The 15,559-nt window shown below is 40.4% G+C and overlaps 1 protein-coding gene across 6 annotated transcripts in view; it reads right to left on the reverse strand.

Moving 5' to 3' along the window:
* Positions 1-15,559, reverse strand: part of LOC124138501 (5-hydroxytryptamine receptor 1D-like) — a 194,683-nt gene that overhangs the window by 57,326 nt on the left and 121,798 nt on the right. For 3 of the 6 annotated variants that reach the window (XM_046505197.2, XM_046505193.2, XM_046505195.2), the window contains one exon: positions 14,817-14,856. The gene's annotated coding sequence lies outside the window, so the exon portion shown is untranslated. Of the gene's footprint in view, positions 1-361; positions 397-1,803; positions 1,849-14,816; positions 14,857-15,559 lie in introns of those variants that run through there. The other 3 variants (XM_046505199.2, XM_046505198.2, XM_048391763.1) reach the window with 2 other exon arrangements.

Raw genomic sequence — 15,559 nt, forward strand, 5'->3', positions numbered from 1 at the left:
CCACGGAGCTTGTACACAATCAACAGCTTGCGCCAGGGTATGCATTTGATAATAAATCGCTCCATCAGACGGCATGACACATGCATGTAATCTAATGCCCATCTCTTATACACGTTATCACTGATAATCAAATAAAGATACACCAAGGATACATGTGATGACATCGCCTAATGTTATCTTGTCATTGTTTGTTTAATGTCGCTGTGTATTTATAAACATATTTACATATCACTTCCGTTTGTTTAAACACCACACTTAATTGAGACCTTTCTACAGCTCATTTATTCTATAATTAGACGTTATACGCACGCATTGTCATAGGGACAAGGGCACGTGGTTCATATTCCGCCTAGTAGCTTACCGGATTCTCCTTTATTCGTATGTTCCTGTTGATGACTGAAATAAAAAACGATCGTTCAAGTATCTGCTACAAATTCATATATAATCGGCAAAGGTTAGCGACGGTCTACAGATTGAGGTCGTGTGTCTCAGTTCTGACATACATGTACATGTATCTAGGCTGTTCGCAAACATGTTCTGAAGTAGGGATGTCGGACACTGGGATTTAATTGCGTGCTCGTGTCAAGAATGTGTTTGGTGGTTGGGTGAAGGTGGGATGGGAGAGTTGCTTCCCTTAACAGTGCAAAGATGCGCTGATCGTGTGTTCACCCCGTTTAGGTCACGCCAGAAACCTATGATCGTGGGTTCGAATCCCGGTTCGCCCCGATTATGTTTCTAGGTTTGTCATCACCATACCCGTGCTCGCGGGTTTCACCGAAGTGGTAAACGTCTGAGATCTGCATCACTTCGGGCTTTCCTCCCACATTAAGCTGACACGCCGTGATATAACTGGAATACTGTTAAAAGCGGCGTTAAGCCCAACTCACTCACTCATTCAAACGTGCAAGGCTCTGCATCACTGTAGGCTTCTTCATAGATGACCCGCCGTGATATAACTGAAACTCACCCTCTCACCCACACGCCCACCACTAACTCAGTCAACACTTTTTCAGCTATATCACCACAACTTGTAAACAAACGACTCTGACAATATATGGTTCATACAGAGCACACGCAACGCTTCACGACGTCGAGGTACAATTACACAACCTGCAGATGACACACTGAAACCACCCGCTCCTCATGACACGCATGTGGCTTCAACGCCAAACATGGAGCCTGTTTTCTCCCCGAATCACAACTACGTTTATATCGAAATCGGTTAAATCGATAATACTGAAGTCAATTTCGTCGGAGGAGGAGGCAAGAGAGGGTGGTCAGAGGAATCCTTTGTTGAGAACATCGTTCACAAAAGCCGGGCAGAAAACCCCAAACACAGCCACAATACTTTGACGTATATGTCACCCATATTTCCAGGATTAATAATAGATATATTCTGATACAGAATCTAATGTGGAGGAATTGGTATGTTACGATGTGGGTGTCATGAAGCTATTAAGTGTGAGAGAGTTAGAATTTACTCCGCTTTGAATATAATTTCCGTCACATAACAGTTTTGACCGTTGACGTTTCAAAGTTATCCAGACGGTCAAACCAATGGTCACATTTATCATGCTGTCAGACCAAACACCTTAATCAAAGAGAATATGGGCTTCGAACAGAGGATCCTGACATGTCAAAGGGACGCAACTCAGCACAACTCAGCAACTCAGATCGGGCATTACAACTTGAACCCCGGCGCATGTGTACGTGAGACATGTTGGAACATGGTAGTGTTGAGAAATCTATTATTCACTGTATGTATATGTACGGCAAGGGTGCCGTTGTACAAAGCGATCTTACCACTAAGCTGATCCAAACTGCCATGGCTTAACATAAACTGATGGCAGTCGTAGCGCTAAGGTTGTTTTGTACATCGACAACTGGACTTGAGCGACACACTAGTTGAAAGCAGGATGGGCAACAGAAGAAGGAAGTGATGTCTTTCCAGGAAAAACTGGTGTCATGTGAGGAGCACAATCTAGGGCGGGGCAACGTGTGTTGAGGTGCAAACAGTGCCTATAAGTAGATCCTTGTGCTTAGTCAACGTACCGTGTTTATCTAGTAAACACAAGGATACTACCTGGCATTCACAAATTATGTCAGTCATTGTCGACGCTGTAATGTGATATGACTAGATGTATGTGTATGTATCCTCGAGTAGGTGACATAGCGTATTTCTATCACACCATCACGTGTTAACTTCATGTGTGAACAACAGTCAGGCAGGTAGTGGATGTTTGCTACTGTAGGCGTGGTTATGATCCAAGGATCATAATCGGGACAACTTGGGACTTGAACCCATGCCTAGCACCATGGGTTGGGGGTTCACAGTTGCTGCGTTTTAACCTGTGTTATAACGGGAATGGTAGGGACGTAAAACTGTACCTGTTTTTTAACGGGGAAAGTTGGGAGCGGTCGATGTTACTGACATACCGATTGTAATATCCCACGATATAATGTAATAATTGTGTTTGACGGAGACTAGGAAGGTCGAACCACCATATAATGTAACATTGTGTTTGACGGAGACAAGGAAGGTGGAAGCACCGTATTATGTAACATTGTGTTTGACGGAGACAAGGAAGGTCGCTCCCACAATATAATGTAACATTGTGTTTGACGGAGACAAGGAAGGTCGCTCCCACAATATAATGTAACATTGTGTTTTGACGGAGACAAGGAAGGTCGATCCCCACCATATTATGTAACATTGTGTTTGACGGAGACAAGGAAAATCGCTCCCACAATATAATGTAACATTGTGTTTGACGGAGACAAGGAAGGTCGCTCCCACAATATAATGTAACATTGTGTTTTGACGGAGACAAGGAAGGTCGATCCCCACCATATCATGTAACATTGTGTTTGACGGAGACAAGGAAGGTGGAAGCACCATATAATGTAACATTGTGTTTGGCGAAGACTAAGATGGTCGATCCCCACCATTTCATGTAACATTGTGTTTGACGGAGACAAGGAAGGTGGAAGCACCATATTATGTAACATTGTGTTTGACGGAGACAAGGAAGGCCGAACCACCATATAATGTAACATTGTGTTTGACGAAGACAAGGAAGGTCGAACCACCATATAATGTAACATTGTGTTTGACGGAGACAAGGAAGGTCGAACCATCATACAATGTAACATTGTGTTTGACGAAGACTAGGAAGGTCGATCCACCATATAATGTAACATTTTGTTTGACGGAGACAAGGAAGGCCGAACCACCATATAATGTAACATTGTGTTTGGCGAAGACTAGGAGGGTCGATCCCCACCATATTATGTAACATTGTGTTTGACGGAGACAAGGAAGGTGGAAGCACCATATTATGTAACATTGTGTTTGACGGAGACAAGGAAGGTGGAACCACCATATTATGTAACATTGTGTTTGACGGAGACAAGGAAGGTGGAAGCACCATATTATGGAACATTGTGTTTGACGGAGACAAGGAGGGTCGATCCCCACCATATAATGTAACATTGTGTTTGACGGAGACAAGGAAGGTGGAACCACCATATTATGTAACATTGTGTTTGACGGAGACTAGGAGGGTCGATCCCCACCATATAATGTAACATTGTGTTTGACGATCAGTGTAGGGCGGACCACCATATTATGTAACATTGTGTTTGACGATCAGTGTAGGGCGGACTACCATATTATGTAACATTGTGTTTGACGGAGACTAGGAGGGTCGATCCCCACCATATAATGTAACATTGTGTTTGACGATCAGTGTAGGGCGGACCACCATATTATGTAACATTGTGTTTGACGATCAGTGTAGGGCGGACTACCATATTATGTAACATTGTGTTTGGCGATCAGTGTAGGGCGGAATGGGACCCAGTTGTGCCTGTGACAAAGCTTGCGGCTGAGGCTGACGAGTGACATGACACACTGATGACCGTCTTCCACGTAACACGAGCTACACGGAAAATTATACCATTGGAGTAAATACAGAGTTTGTATTGATAGTCACGCCAGGTGAGATATAAATAGAGTTTCAGTACAGACATCCTCACGGTGGCCTAGTGTGTGACAACTATCGTCACGCAGGACACCCTTATATGAGCACCGGGTGTCAAGACTCTTTACAGTTGGCATTTTGCCATCACGGGGATTTCCAATAAGTGTACTTGACCAGGTGAAATACATAGGTCATTGGATTGTTGAGTTAGTATGTGAATGAACATGGTTTTACGCTGCTTTTAGCAATATTCCAGCAATATCACCGCGAGGGACACCAGAAATGTGGGGAATCGAACCCGAGTCTTCGGCGTGACGAGCGAACGCTTTAACCACTAGGCTACCCACCACCCCTCATTGCCTTGTTTGAGTGTACAAATAAATTAACAGAATACATGAACATCACTTTATCTCAACATAACGTGATACCTCTGCTTCACGTTGTGGGATCAGTGAACGATAATATAAATATTTTCTATTAAAATCTAATTCACAACTAATCAATACATACCACAAGCTTTGTCACATAGGACGTTGGGTTACATATTTCAAACAAATGTTATTCCTGCGGCAGATTGTTGAAATAACACAAATTACGTCATGTATCACGTGAAAGCCAAATGTATACTCACCGCCAAAAGAAACGCAAACCATTGAAACATATAGAGAAGTATGTAATTTAAGAAAAGATGTTTCCAACGTGTACCAGTTAATGACAAAACTAACAATCAGCCAGGTGTACCACAGAGTGGATGTATTTTTATCACAATATGCTGCACGTGATTTCCAAACTTTACACGCTAATTCTGCACGAGTCAAATGGTGCATCTCGAGTCAAGGATCTATGACGTCACATGTGATTCGTTCATAAGCATCGGTACACACAACATACCTTATGTTCTTTTGTGCATCGAACCAATCTAATACGTCTTGAATGTGAGTAAGTCTTCATATATTAACCAACATGTATGGTATTCACGTTTCTTTTGGAGGGGAATATAATTGTGTCGCATTCATTTTTAGATAATGTCGAGAAACACGAAACACACATAGCTCGAAAGATAGGTCGATGTGACCTCAACAGGACAACTGTTAGTTTCCCAATAGTTAGTATCATCTTTTTGTCCCGCGATATTGTCTCCATTATCGCGTACATAATCGCCACAAACTGTCTCTATCCATATGGTGTTTTTTTGTTTCGTTCACAAAGCAGGTGTAGCGATCTATATCATGCATACATTGGCGTGTGTAGGTGGTCATTGTCTCTCCCTAGGAAAAGTTGTTTGATTTTCTCCTAACTGCGGGGGGTCACGATTGAACCTATACTGAACCTTGGATTAATCGTTATGGATGTTCACTGTGCCATGCAGGGTTCTGTAAATAGTATTGTCATTTATGGAGCCAATGGAGAAAGCGTGCTAAGTGGACACGGTTTGGAAGACGTGGAATGGGGTGGGTTAGTGAGGGGCTGGATGAAGCATTAGTGAGGTGGAGTAACGGGGTGGGGCTGGAGTGTGTGTGTGTGTGTGTGTGTGTGTGTGTGTGTGTGTGTGTGTGTGTGTGTGTGTGTGTGTGTGTGTGTGTGTGTGTGTGTGTGTGTGTGTGTGTGTGCGTGCGTGCGTGCGCGTGCGTGCGAGGGAGGTTTAGGTGACGTAGATAGGATGGGGTTCGAGTGTATGCAGTGAAACTCCGTTAAACCGGACGATGGTTGAAAACATTTTGGATTAACGAGTCTTGGTAATTATCTCTTTGCATATCAACTTACACTCGAGGTTGTGAGGGTTACCGAATACATTTCATTGTATATATCATTAATATGCAATTATGTTAAAACTGCTTTTGTTAAAAAACAAAAAATTGTGTATTATATCTTATACTGTTTGCACCTTAATTGTATTTCGTCTGTACAAAAAGGCCCGTGGCCTACAAGTACTGAATTAAGTGAAGAATATCATTTTTAAAGCAGTGACATAATGGAATATATGCTGTGTCAGGGATATTAACACGTGCACTTTGCTCGGTTAATATATCTGGACCAATCTGTGACGTTTGTTAATTTATCAATATGTTTTATTATGGGAACTGAAATCCCAATTATTACACCATTCGATAAAACTCACCCAAGTGATAATATGTAACATAAGGGGCGGTGGGGTAGCCTAGTGGGAAAAGCGTTCGCTCGTCACGCCAAAGACCCTGGTTCGATTCTCCACATGGGTACAATGTGTGAAGTCCATTTCTGGTGTCCCCGCCGTGATATTGCTGTGATATTGCTAAAAGCGGCGTAAATACCATACTCACTCACCCACTCACCATATGTAACATACATATATTACACTATTATAAAAAAAATGCTGCATGTAATGCGATATGGTTTGACCCGAAAGAACGTGGTGCATACAACAGTATCTTCTGTGGTTTATAGTGTCAAACAGATGTTTATGGAGACTGTTCCTTGCATCAGCTAAAGCTGTAAATGATAGCAATACAAAATTCGTGTTTTCATATATCATCTCACTCGTCATGAGACATTAAGCACTGTCCAGGTGTTAATGGCAGTGTTCCCATGTCACAAGTGCATACACAGGTCCTGTTGGCATATTGAATAAGGTACACACACTTGTGACGGTAATATACATCTGTACGTGACGATGATATAGACATGTATGTGACGGTAATATATACCTGTATGTGACGGTAATACACATCTGTATGTGACGGAAATAAACATCTGTATGTGACGGTAATAAACATCTGTAAGTGACGGTAATAAGCATATGGATGCGACGGTAATATACATCTGTATGTGACGGTAATATACATCTGTATGTGACGGTAATATACATCTGTATGTGACGATGATATAGACATATATGTGACGGTAATATACATCTGTACGTGACGGTAATGAAGACCTGTATGTGGCGGTAATATACATCTGTACGTGACGATGGTATAGACCTGTATGTGGCGGTAATATACATCTGTACGTGACGATGGTATAGACAGGTATGTGACGGTAATATACATCTGTACGTGACGGTAATATATACCTTTATGTGACGGTAATATACATCTGTACGTGACGGTAGTATAGACATGTATGTGACAGTAATACACAGCTGTATAAGCCGATAATATACATCTATTTATGACAGTAATATACAGATTTATGTGCCGGTAATATACATCTATATGTAACATTTGTACACATTTTGAGCATGTTAAATAAAGCATGTAACACAACAGATCTTGCAGCTGGATGGTCAACAGAAAATAAAAGTCACGAAAATGCTCAAAATTATTTTAATAATAAAAGGGTCTCAAATGTCTTTAAACATCATGGAAAACTAGCCACACTACACGCGGGATAGACGAAACAAGGAAACATGTTGCCTCTCTCGCGACCTGGGAGGCGTTCGTTTCGTGCTCCGATTGTCAAAACAATTGTCCCAAACATCGAGACAGTAGTTTATATTTCTGAACTTTGTGTACCCTACATTTCTCACTGCTTATGAATCAGTTGTTTGTGTTAGGAAAGATTTCAGCATGAAAGATGACACCGACCCTTTGTGTCTACGCATTCCTGCATCTGTGTCCCCTTGCAACAATAACTACACGTTGAAGAGACGCCCAGCTCGAGACTCGGTGCTGTCCGGAGAATAAAGCATGTGTGTTATACGCTCACCGACACGGGTAGTGAGATAGGGGATCCGCGTGGGACCGGTATTCACTCGTCACACGGGGGTCTGGGTTCGAACTCCAAGGTAGCCCATCTTGCTTTCTGCGACCTTTTAAGGTCTACCCTGTCCCTGTACGTGCTAGCTCAGTGGTTAAGGCGTTCGCTCGTCACGCCGAGGACGTGCGTTTTATACACACATGGAGACAATGCGTGAAGCCCATTCTTGTTTTCGCCGTGCGTGATTTTGTTAATATATTGCTAAAAAGGACATTAAATCCACTCATCTATAACACTATTCAAATGTTGGGTAAAGAATCTTAGTAATACTTAATCACCACAGCACCACAACCAATATCCTAGCCCTAAGCCCTTCTATCATACAAAAGAATGCCATCGTGTATGAACAAACTTGAAAATACACGAAAGATGTATGGAGTTTCAATTCTCCTGAAAGTATACAAGCACGCGATTGTTGGCTTCTTTGCGATTATCCTCCCATGTTTAAACACACATCTAAACTTAGTGCAATAAACCGTTTTCACATTTAGTGAAGTCACCGAGGCGTAAAGCCCCTGCTGGCGAGGTGGTGATACATATGGAAACAGATGATATATCAGCTTATATTCATGACTATGTTGTAACTGTCTTGCAGCTGCTTGCTGCATATCATGGTAATGCAATTACATGCAGCTAAATAGTTTTATACACTACAATACTGTTTGGCATATTCCACATCTCTTATCACAGACTTGTCTGGTTTGGCACCCATTTTAACAGGCATATGTTTGACAGTCCAGGGATTTGGGCGGAGTTTTACATGCCGTGGTTTAAATAGGCATTGCCTCAGTTTCCATATGCCCACTGAAAATTGTTGTAATTCATATTCAATCTAGGATGTACGTACGCACGTCTGAACTTAATAGGGATGCGGGTGGCCCAGTCGTCTAAGGCGCCGTGTAGATTTGCGTCCTTTAGGCGTCCGAGAGACTTGATCGCGGGTTGGTCCCGATTATGTTTCTAGGTAGGTCAGCACCATACACGTGTTCGACGGTTTCACCAAAGTGATAAGGGCCTGAGACCTGCATCACTTAGAGCTTCCTTCCCACATCAAGCTAACACGCCTTGATATAACGGGAATACTGTTGAAAGCGGCGTTACACTCACTCACTCAATCCAATGAAGATTGTGTTCATGAAACCGTTATCAACCGGAATAGTCAAACTGTTATATGAGTATAAATCTACAAATTAACACCTTCGTGACAGTTACATTTTACGTCACTTCCTGGTTAGAATTGGTCCCTAGCAACCCACGCTATCGTAAGCGGCGTGGATCGGATGGTCAGGCTCGGTGCCTTGGTTGATGGCGCATCAACATCTCGACGGCGTAGATCGTTGCTCACAATATTGATAACTAGACTGTCTGGTCCACACACGATTATTTACATACAGCTAGAATATTCCTGCACTCGGAGTCAAAGGACAAACACAAACAAGGTTGCAAAAAGAAATGTTTGCCATAAAAGGCGTTGACCCTGTTCCACAGTGTGCTGAGTGAACGATGTAAATACTGGCCTACCGCCGCCAGGAAGACCTTAGCACAGCCATAACAGTGGAACTAGTCGATGGCCATCGGTCATATGATGACGGACTTACCCCTGGAAATCGGACCCAAAGTTACATCTTTGAAGTCGGATATCCCTGTCATGGAGTCAAGTTGGAATTGTCAAGGCCTGTAGGAGGTTTAGGTAATACAATTATCCATCAGAATCCCCGTCCCATAGGAGACAGGGCCGTTTGATATCAGTACAATTGCTACGGAGAGTTAGTCAAGCGACTGGCATCACCCGCGGAAACAATACAATCTAAGGCTAGTTAGCATTGTGCCTGATCAAAGTGTTAAAACTTGAAGCAGATTTAAAGCCGTGTTGGCATAGCTCACTGACTGAAACAACTCACCACATCAATTCCGACAATCCTGCTTTGGTACTCCCGAGAAAATCAACTGTAGGAATGATATGGCTGAGATTTAACAAGTCAGATCTCGTGAAGTTCCATGTTACGGTCAACTTTACAAAGGCGTGTTTTGCACTTCATTAGTTAAAAACAACGGTCGTAATGTTTATAGGATTGTGGGACTTCGGGCATATGTGTTATAGTGAATAGCCTCATTTGACTTGCATTCTGAATATGTCTGCTAATATATCGGTAGTGGATTAAGATGGATTACAGGAAAGATTCTATGAATGAAACGATATTATGTACTTTGGTTTATGGAACAATGAACAATGAGAAACATGACTGTCGATTATTCGATATTCCTTCATGTTTAAATGTTTTCAGGTGTTTGATTAATATTACAACATTCAAGGCCTCAGTAAAGCTTTCAAAACTTGGATGGTAGCCACGTGGTCGTCATCTACTAATTTAAAGTATCAGTGACAAAAAGTATGTCCGATGCAATTCCCTATTTTGACTGGTACCACATGTTCCCGTGTTTCTTTCAATTGACTTGCATTTGCATGTGTTTGTGCATCGCTATTTGATAGTGATTCATAAACACATGTTCATGATATAGTCGGAATCGTAAAATAGAGATTTCTTATGAATATGGAAAGGGTTCTGTCGCTTTTATTTAACAATCGAGGCTGCTTTGGCTCTTTCATTGACAATTTATATTTATGAATATGTTAAAGGTTTTCCACTTTTATTGGTGATCTTTGTCCTTATTTATCTATTGTGTTGTTGTAAAACGTTGTTATCCCAATCATGATGTGATGAAGAATATGTTTTGTCCTGAGGGGCAACACCTGCTACAGATCTGAAAGGATGGTGTCACATGATGTTACACTATCTACTGACACACTATGAAAGCGAATAGTGGAAGTTGGGAAGTAATTGTCAGCCTACTGACAGAAACCAAAGAAATTGCTATGCGATAGTGAGGCCTGAAGGCATGCATCATTGCAACAATCTTGTCTGAGTTTGAATCTGTATTCAATGCATTTTCTAAGTTTATAGCCTAAATTAAAGACCCATATCAAAGTTTGCCATCTCAGAGTGTTCGAGTGTTTCAGCCAATGTTTCAGTTTTCCTACCAGGGGATTAATCCGGGATTTGTTCGTGACGAGCGAATACACAAACAGTTGGGCCACCCTATCGCTCCTTTAGCAGCACAGGAATAATTAGAACACCTTCATTGACAAAAAGTAAAAGATACTTTGAATGTTACATGCAGTTGGCTGCAAGCTGAACGTTAAAAGTAAATTGTTAAACAACTCTCACACATTAACTACAAGACGTAAAAGGAACTCAACTGATTCCGTTAATAATTTAACTTAGTGAAAAGTTCAACGCTGCACATAGAACAAAGTATGGTAAAGTTTCATTTGTCTTATAAGTTCTGCTTAACATTATAAAGAAAGAAGTTGTGAATATTTTACGAGCGTTGATTGATAAGTTCTTAGCCTCCTCACAAAGAAGGAATTGCGAATTAATATACTATTTTGTTGTGGTCATTACATGATGTCTTAGAGGTATATCCACAAAAATCGAGCCAACCGAGCAAGTTGTGTCGTTGTGACAAGTCAATAAAATAAGCAGCGGTATGTGACCTTTGGAAAATGGACAAAGAGGAGGAACGTGCTGTGATCAAGTACTTGTAGAAAAGGGCTTAACACCCAAAGCAATCCACGAAGATATGAGTACAACACTAGGGAAGGATGGTCCTTCCTATGCTACCGTAAAAAGGTGGGCAGCAGAGTTTAACGGTGGCAGGACGAGCCTAGCAGGCGACCATCGTCGTGGAAGGCCTGTCAGTAACAACAGGAATGGTGATGACCGACCGGTGAATGACTGAGCGTCATACTGCTAGTTCAGCAGACAATTCCCAGGAGAGAGGACATTCCATTATCACAGAAACTTTGGCAATGAAGAAAGTATCAGCTCGTTGATGGGATCCAAAGCTTCTGACATTTGATCAAAAACGCACCATGCACATGTCTCGTGATAATCTAAATCTGTTTGAAGCTGACCCAGAAAGTTTTTGTCAAACAATTATGTACTATGGAGGAAACCCGAGTACTTGATCATGTCATACGTCCAGCACATGCAAGGTTTACAACAAAAACGGCAATAGTTTGATATGAGTCATATGGGTCCCCTTTCATAATGACAACTTATATTTAAGGCCATACTACGACACTTTATCAGGTGATAAATCCAAGACATGAATGATTTAGAGCGAAAGAGGCAGCTGTTTAATACCAGTCATATGAACGTATCCTTTTACATATTAAGAATATATTTATCATTTCCGTAATCATATAATCTGATATTTCTTCAGGGCCATAAATGCCCTATTGGCACCTCGTCCTTAAGAACCGTGAGGTCCCTAGTGGTAATTATGGAAACATTAGGAGGGTCATGCAATGCAACATCCACGCTGTGTCTTTTTTGTTAACAATATCGAGGATCCTGTCTGAACATGGTCATTCATCAAATTGGACACACTGGCTTAATATATACACGCTGTCTGAGGAACAGGATAGACCCGTAAACAAGTACATGTATGTAGATACATGGCAGAATGGATGAGCATTGGAAGCAATACCTTCTCTTCAATATACTCTGAATCAATTGATGTTGATTTGCTGTTGTGTTCAATGAATACCCTTGACATATTAGCCTGCCGTCGTTACAGTGAAGGTGTTGAAATATGATACGCCCAGGCAGGTATACTCGAGAACAATGTTTATCCGGGGATTAAGGTATTATGAATATAGTTGATGATTATGGTACCTGATCTCCTTTGGACGTTGAGTATCGTACCTGAGCTGGACATTGTGTGTGCCGGGTTGGTGGGAGCACAGAGGTCTTTCTGTTAAGCCGACAATGGCACTGAAGTATTTTTACTAGTCAATACTTTGTGTCAACGATTCATTGTATACCTGTCAAATATACATATTGGTCTTTACATTGGGAACATGCACTACGGTAAAATCTCCTTAGACCTCGTTAATCCAGGAACCTCGCTTATTGGGAAGATATAATACATGAAATATACATTAATAAAAAATCATGATTAATTAATCTGGACGTTTGTACTCGCACGTAAACAATTTTAATAATAATAATAATAATAATAATAATAATAATAATAATAATAATAATAATAATAATAATCAACAACAACCACAACAAAAACAACGTTTGTACTGGTAACTCGGAATAGGAAACTTGAGGTTACAATTGAATTTGTTTGTTCTTAGGGGGGTTCGTATATCAACTAAATGTGAATTTTAAACGCCAGTGCCAGAGAAAAACCAGCTTCGAATATCAGATTCCGTTAGGCGTAAAAGGCAAAATAGCCCTGACAACTATATGACTGGTTATACATACTTCATTTATTGTAAGTATTTGCGATAAAAATGGTTTTCTAATTGGTTTCAAGCGCTGAACAGGACGGTTGTACCGTATTTATTGTAATTACTGTGGTGTTGGTGCAACTGTACCAGGCCATACTCCGCTATATCATAAGAGATATTATAGCAATCATTTGCTATTCAACCTTATGCAAAATAAACATGCAATCGGTTGCACGGTATTCATATACATCCACTATCTAGACTATCTGATGTGTTATATTAAAATCCTATGAATATTCCATATATATTATCCTCAAACGAAGTACCTACAAGACCTGGAAAACCTAGACCTAGATTATCCACTTTCGTTTAATCCGGATTATATTCCTGGATCTATAAGATTACGGCCACATACAGGCAGCTGAAGCATATCTTCCACCGTCATATTGCATCGGTTCATTGCATAGAGACAACATTGAACGGAAGGGACATATTGAACTTAAATACATAAATCCTAGTTTACGCTTATACAAATATAGACAAATGCACCATATGCGTAAACGTGCGAACTATAGGCGAACGAGGCAAAAACATCTAGGGAACGACTTGGTCGTTCAAACAATGCTCAGCTTTCTAAAGGGGCAATAAGGAAAACTTGTTATGATAAATGAAAATACTCCATGTTATACGTAAACATATGAATAATAGATAAACAAAGCTTGAAAAACAGTGTTTTGGTTTGATTGTTCAGTCCATGTTTAGGTTTTAAAGTAAATAATATGGAAAGTGTGAAATCACGAGCATTTATTTTCTTAACATGTACTTTGAATAACCAACTCTCAGCCGACTACGACCACTTTGCATAAACATGCATTTTAGCCGTGACAGTATTTACCTAGACTAAACTGTAGATTCGTCAAGTACTTATGATTGCCAGATCCGCATAATGCACTGAAGGTTTTTGAATATTCATAAAGCAATAGAAAAAAAACCCCGACAGATATGGCTGAAAACGTAATGGACGTCAGGTGTGTTTATAATAGTCCGAGAGTGGAGTGGAGTATTATCTATAATCTATTGGCATACCTTCATAGCAACTTCCATTCGCTCAACACGAACCCTACTTCACTGAAAGTCTACAAAAACAGTGTCATTCCCGAATTAGAATAAAAAAAACCCATCCTGAACAATTTTTATTATCACTGTCAGTTAATTGTGATAATAATAGTCAATAGAAGAAAAACAAAAATCACAATCATCATCATCATCATCATCATAGTGATAATAATAATGATAATAATCTGAACCCTCTTTGCTGCATTTAAAAAATATTCTAAACATATTATCAATTTCCTGTAAGAAGGACTTAAGAAGAGAGACAGCGTTTGTCCCTATGCTTCAACGATTAATGGATTACTGCTGAAGTGGGATTATTTTTTAATAAGTTAATACGCAGCTCATTACATTAACCCAGCTCAAGAAACAGAGTTTTGGGTCTTTGCAAATGAATAATGGATCACAATTGTAGATTGTTTCCAATCATTTTAATTAATGTTACACTGTAGTTTAGAAACAGCAATTTACATGATTGAAGAATGTTCCAGGCCATTTCTATTCTGTATGGTGGCACATATGTGGTCTTTGGTGAGTTCTATATATTGTCTTCTTCCTTGGCACCACGCCATATAACAACATATCTGTAATGCCTACCTATCAATGGAACCTGGCGGTCACAAAAAGTGTGCACAATATGAATAGAAACACTACAGATATTTAAAGACACTCACGTTTTCTGGTATGTTATATCCGTTGCAGCGATTGGTCGATCTGGAGAACATTAAAAAAGAAGTTGCAATAACCATATATCATTAGTATCCAAATTGTATCAATGTTTAGAAAATATGATTTGGTCTTAAGTAAAGTCAACGGGTTCTGTGTTAAACATAATTAGAGATAAATAAAATTATGTTCGATATCGTATTAAAAATAAAATTTCATGATTCATTATGATTCATTCACATCTTGTGGAATCCGGATATGTCGACCTATTGTATACGTCGTAGTTTCCCATCGTCGAACTGCACCTTCATATTCAACCTAACCACCTGAACGTCTCGAGGTCGCAATGCTTGCTTTCGGTTTCTCTACTTGAAGACAAGTGGGTTGTATTGTTTGTTCATGAAAGCAAGTTGCTAAGAAGAACACAGACACACAGGGATACATAGACACACAGACACACACACAGACACACACACAGAGACAGGCACACACACACACACACACACACACACACACACACACACACACACACACACACACACACAGATGTGTTTATCGACACCAACAAAAAAAAAAACACAGCGTTCGTAACATTCTCCTTCCACACATTCCACTAGTTCAGATAGGTGTAACATCGCCTTCCCCGCAGGCAAACATAATGATATTTCCTGTTTCTGAAACTTGGGTTGAGATCTGAAAATACACACTCTTGTAGCACCCACTAAACACAGTTCACTCCATTCGGTCATTT

This window comes from Haliotis rufescens, unplaced genomic scaffold (assembly GCF_023055435.1).
Source record: "Haliotis rufescens isolate VD_foot unplaced genomic scaffold, xgHalRufe1.0.p SCAF_97, whole genome shotgun sequence".
NCBI classification, from domain to species: domain Eukaryota; kingdom Metazoa; phylum Mollusca; class Gastropoda; order Lepetellida; family Haliotidae; genus Haliotis; species Haliotis rufescens.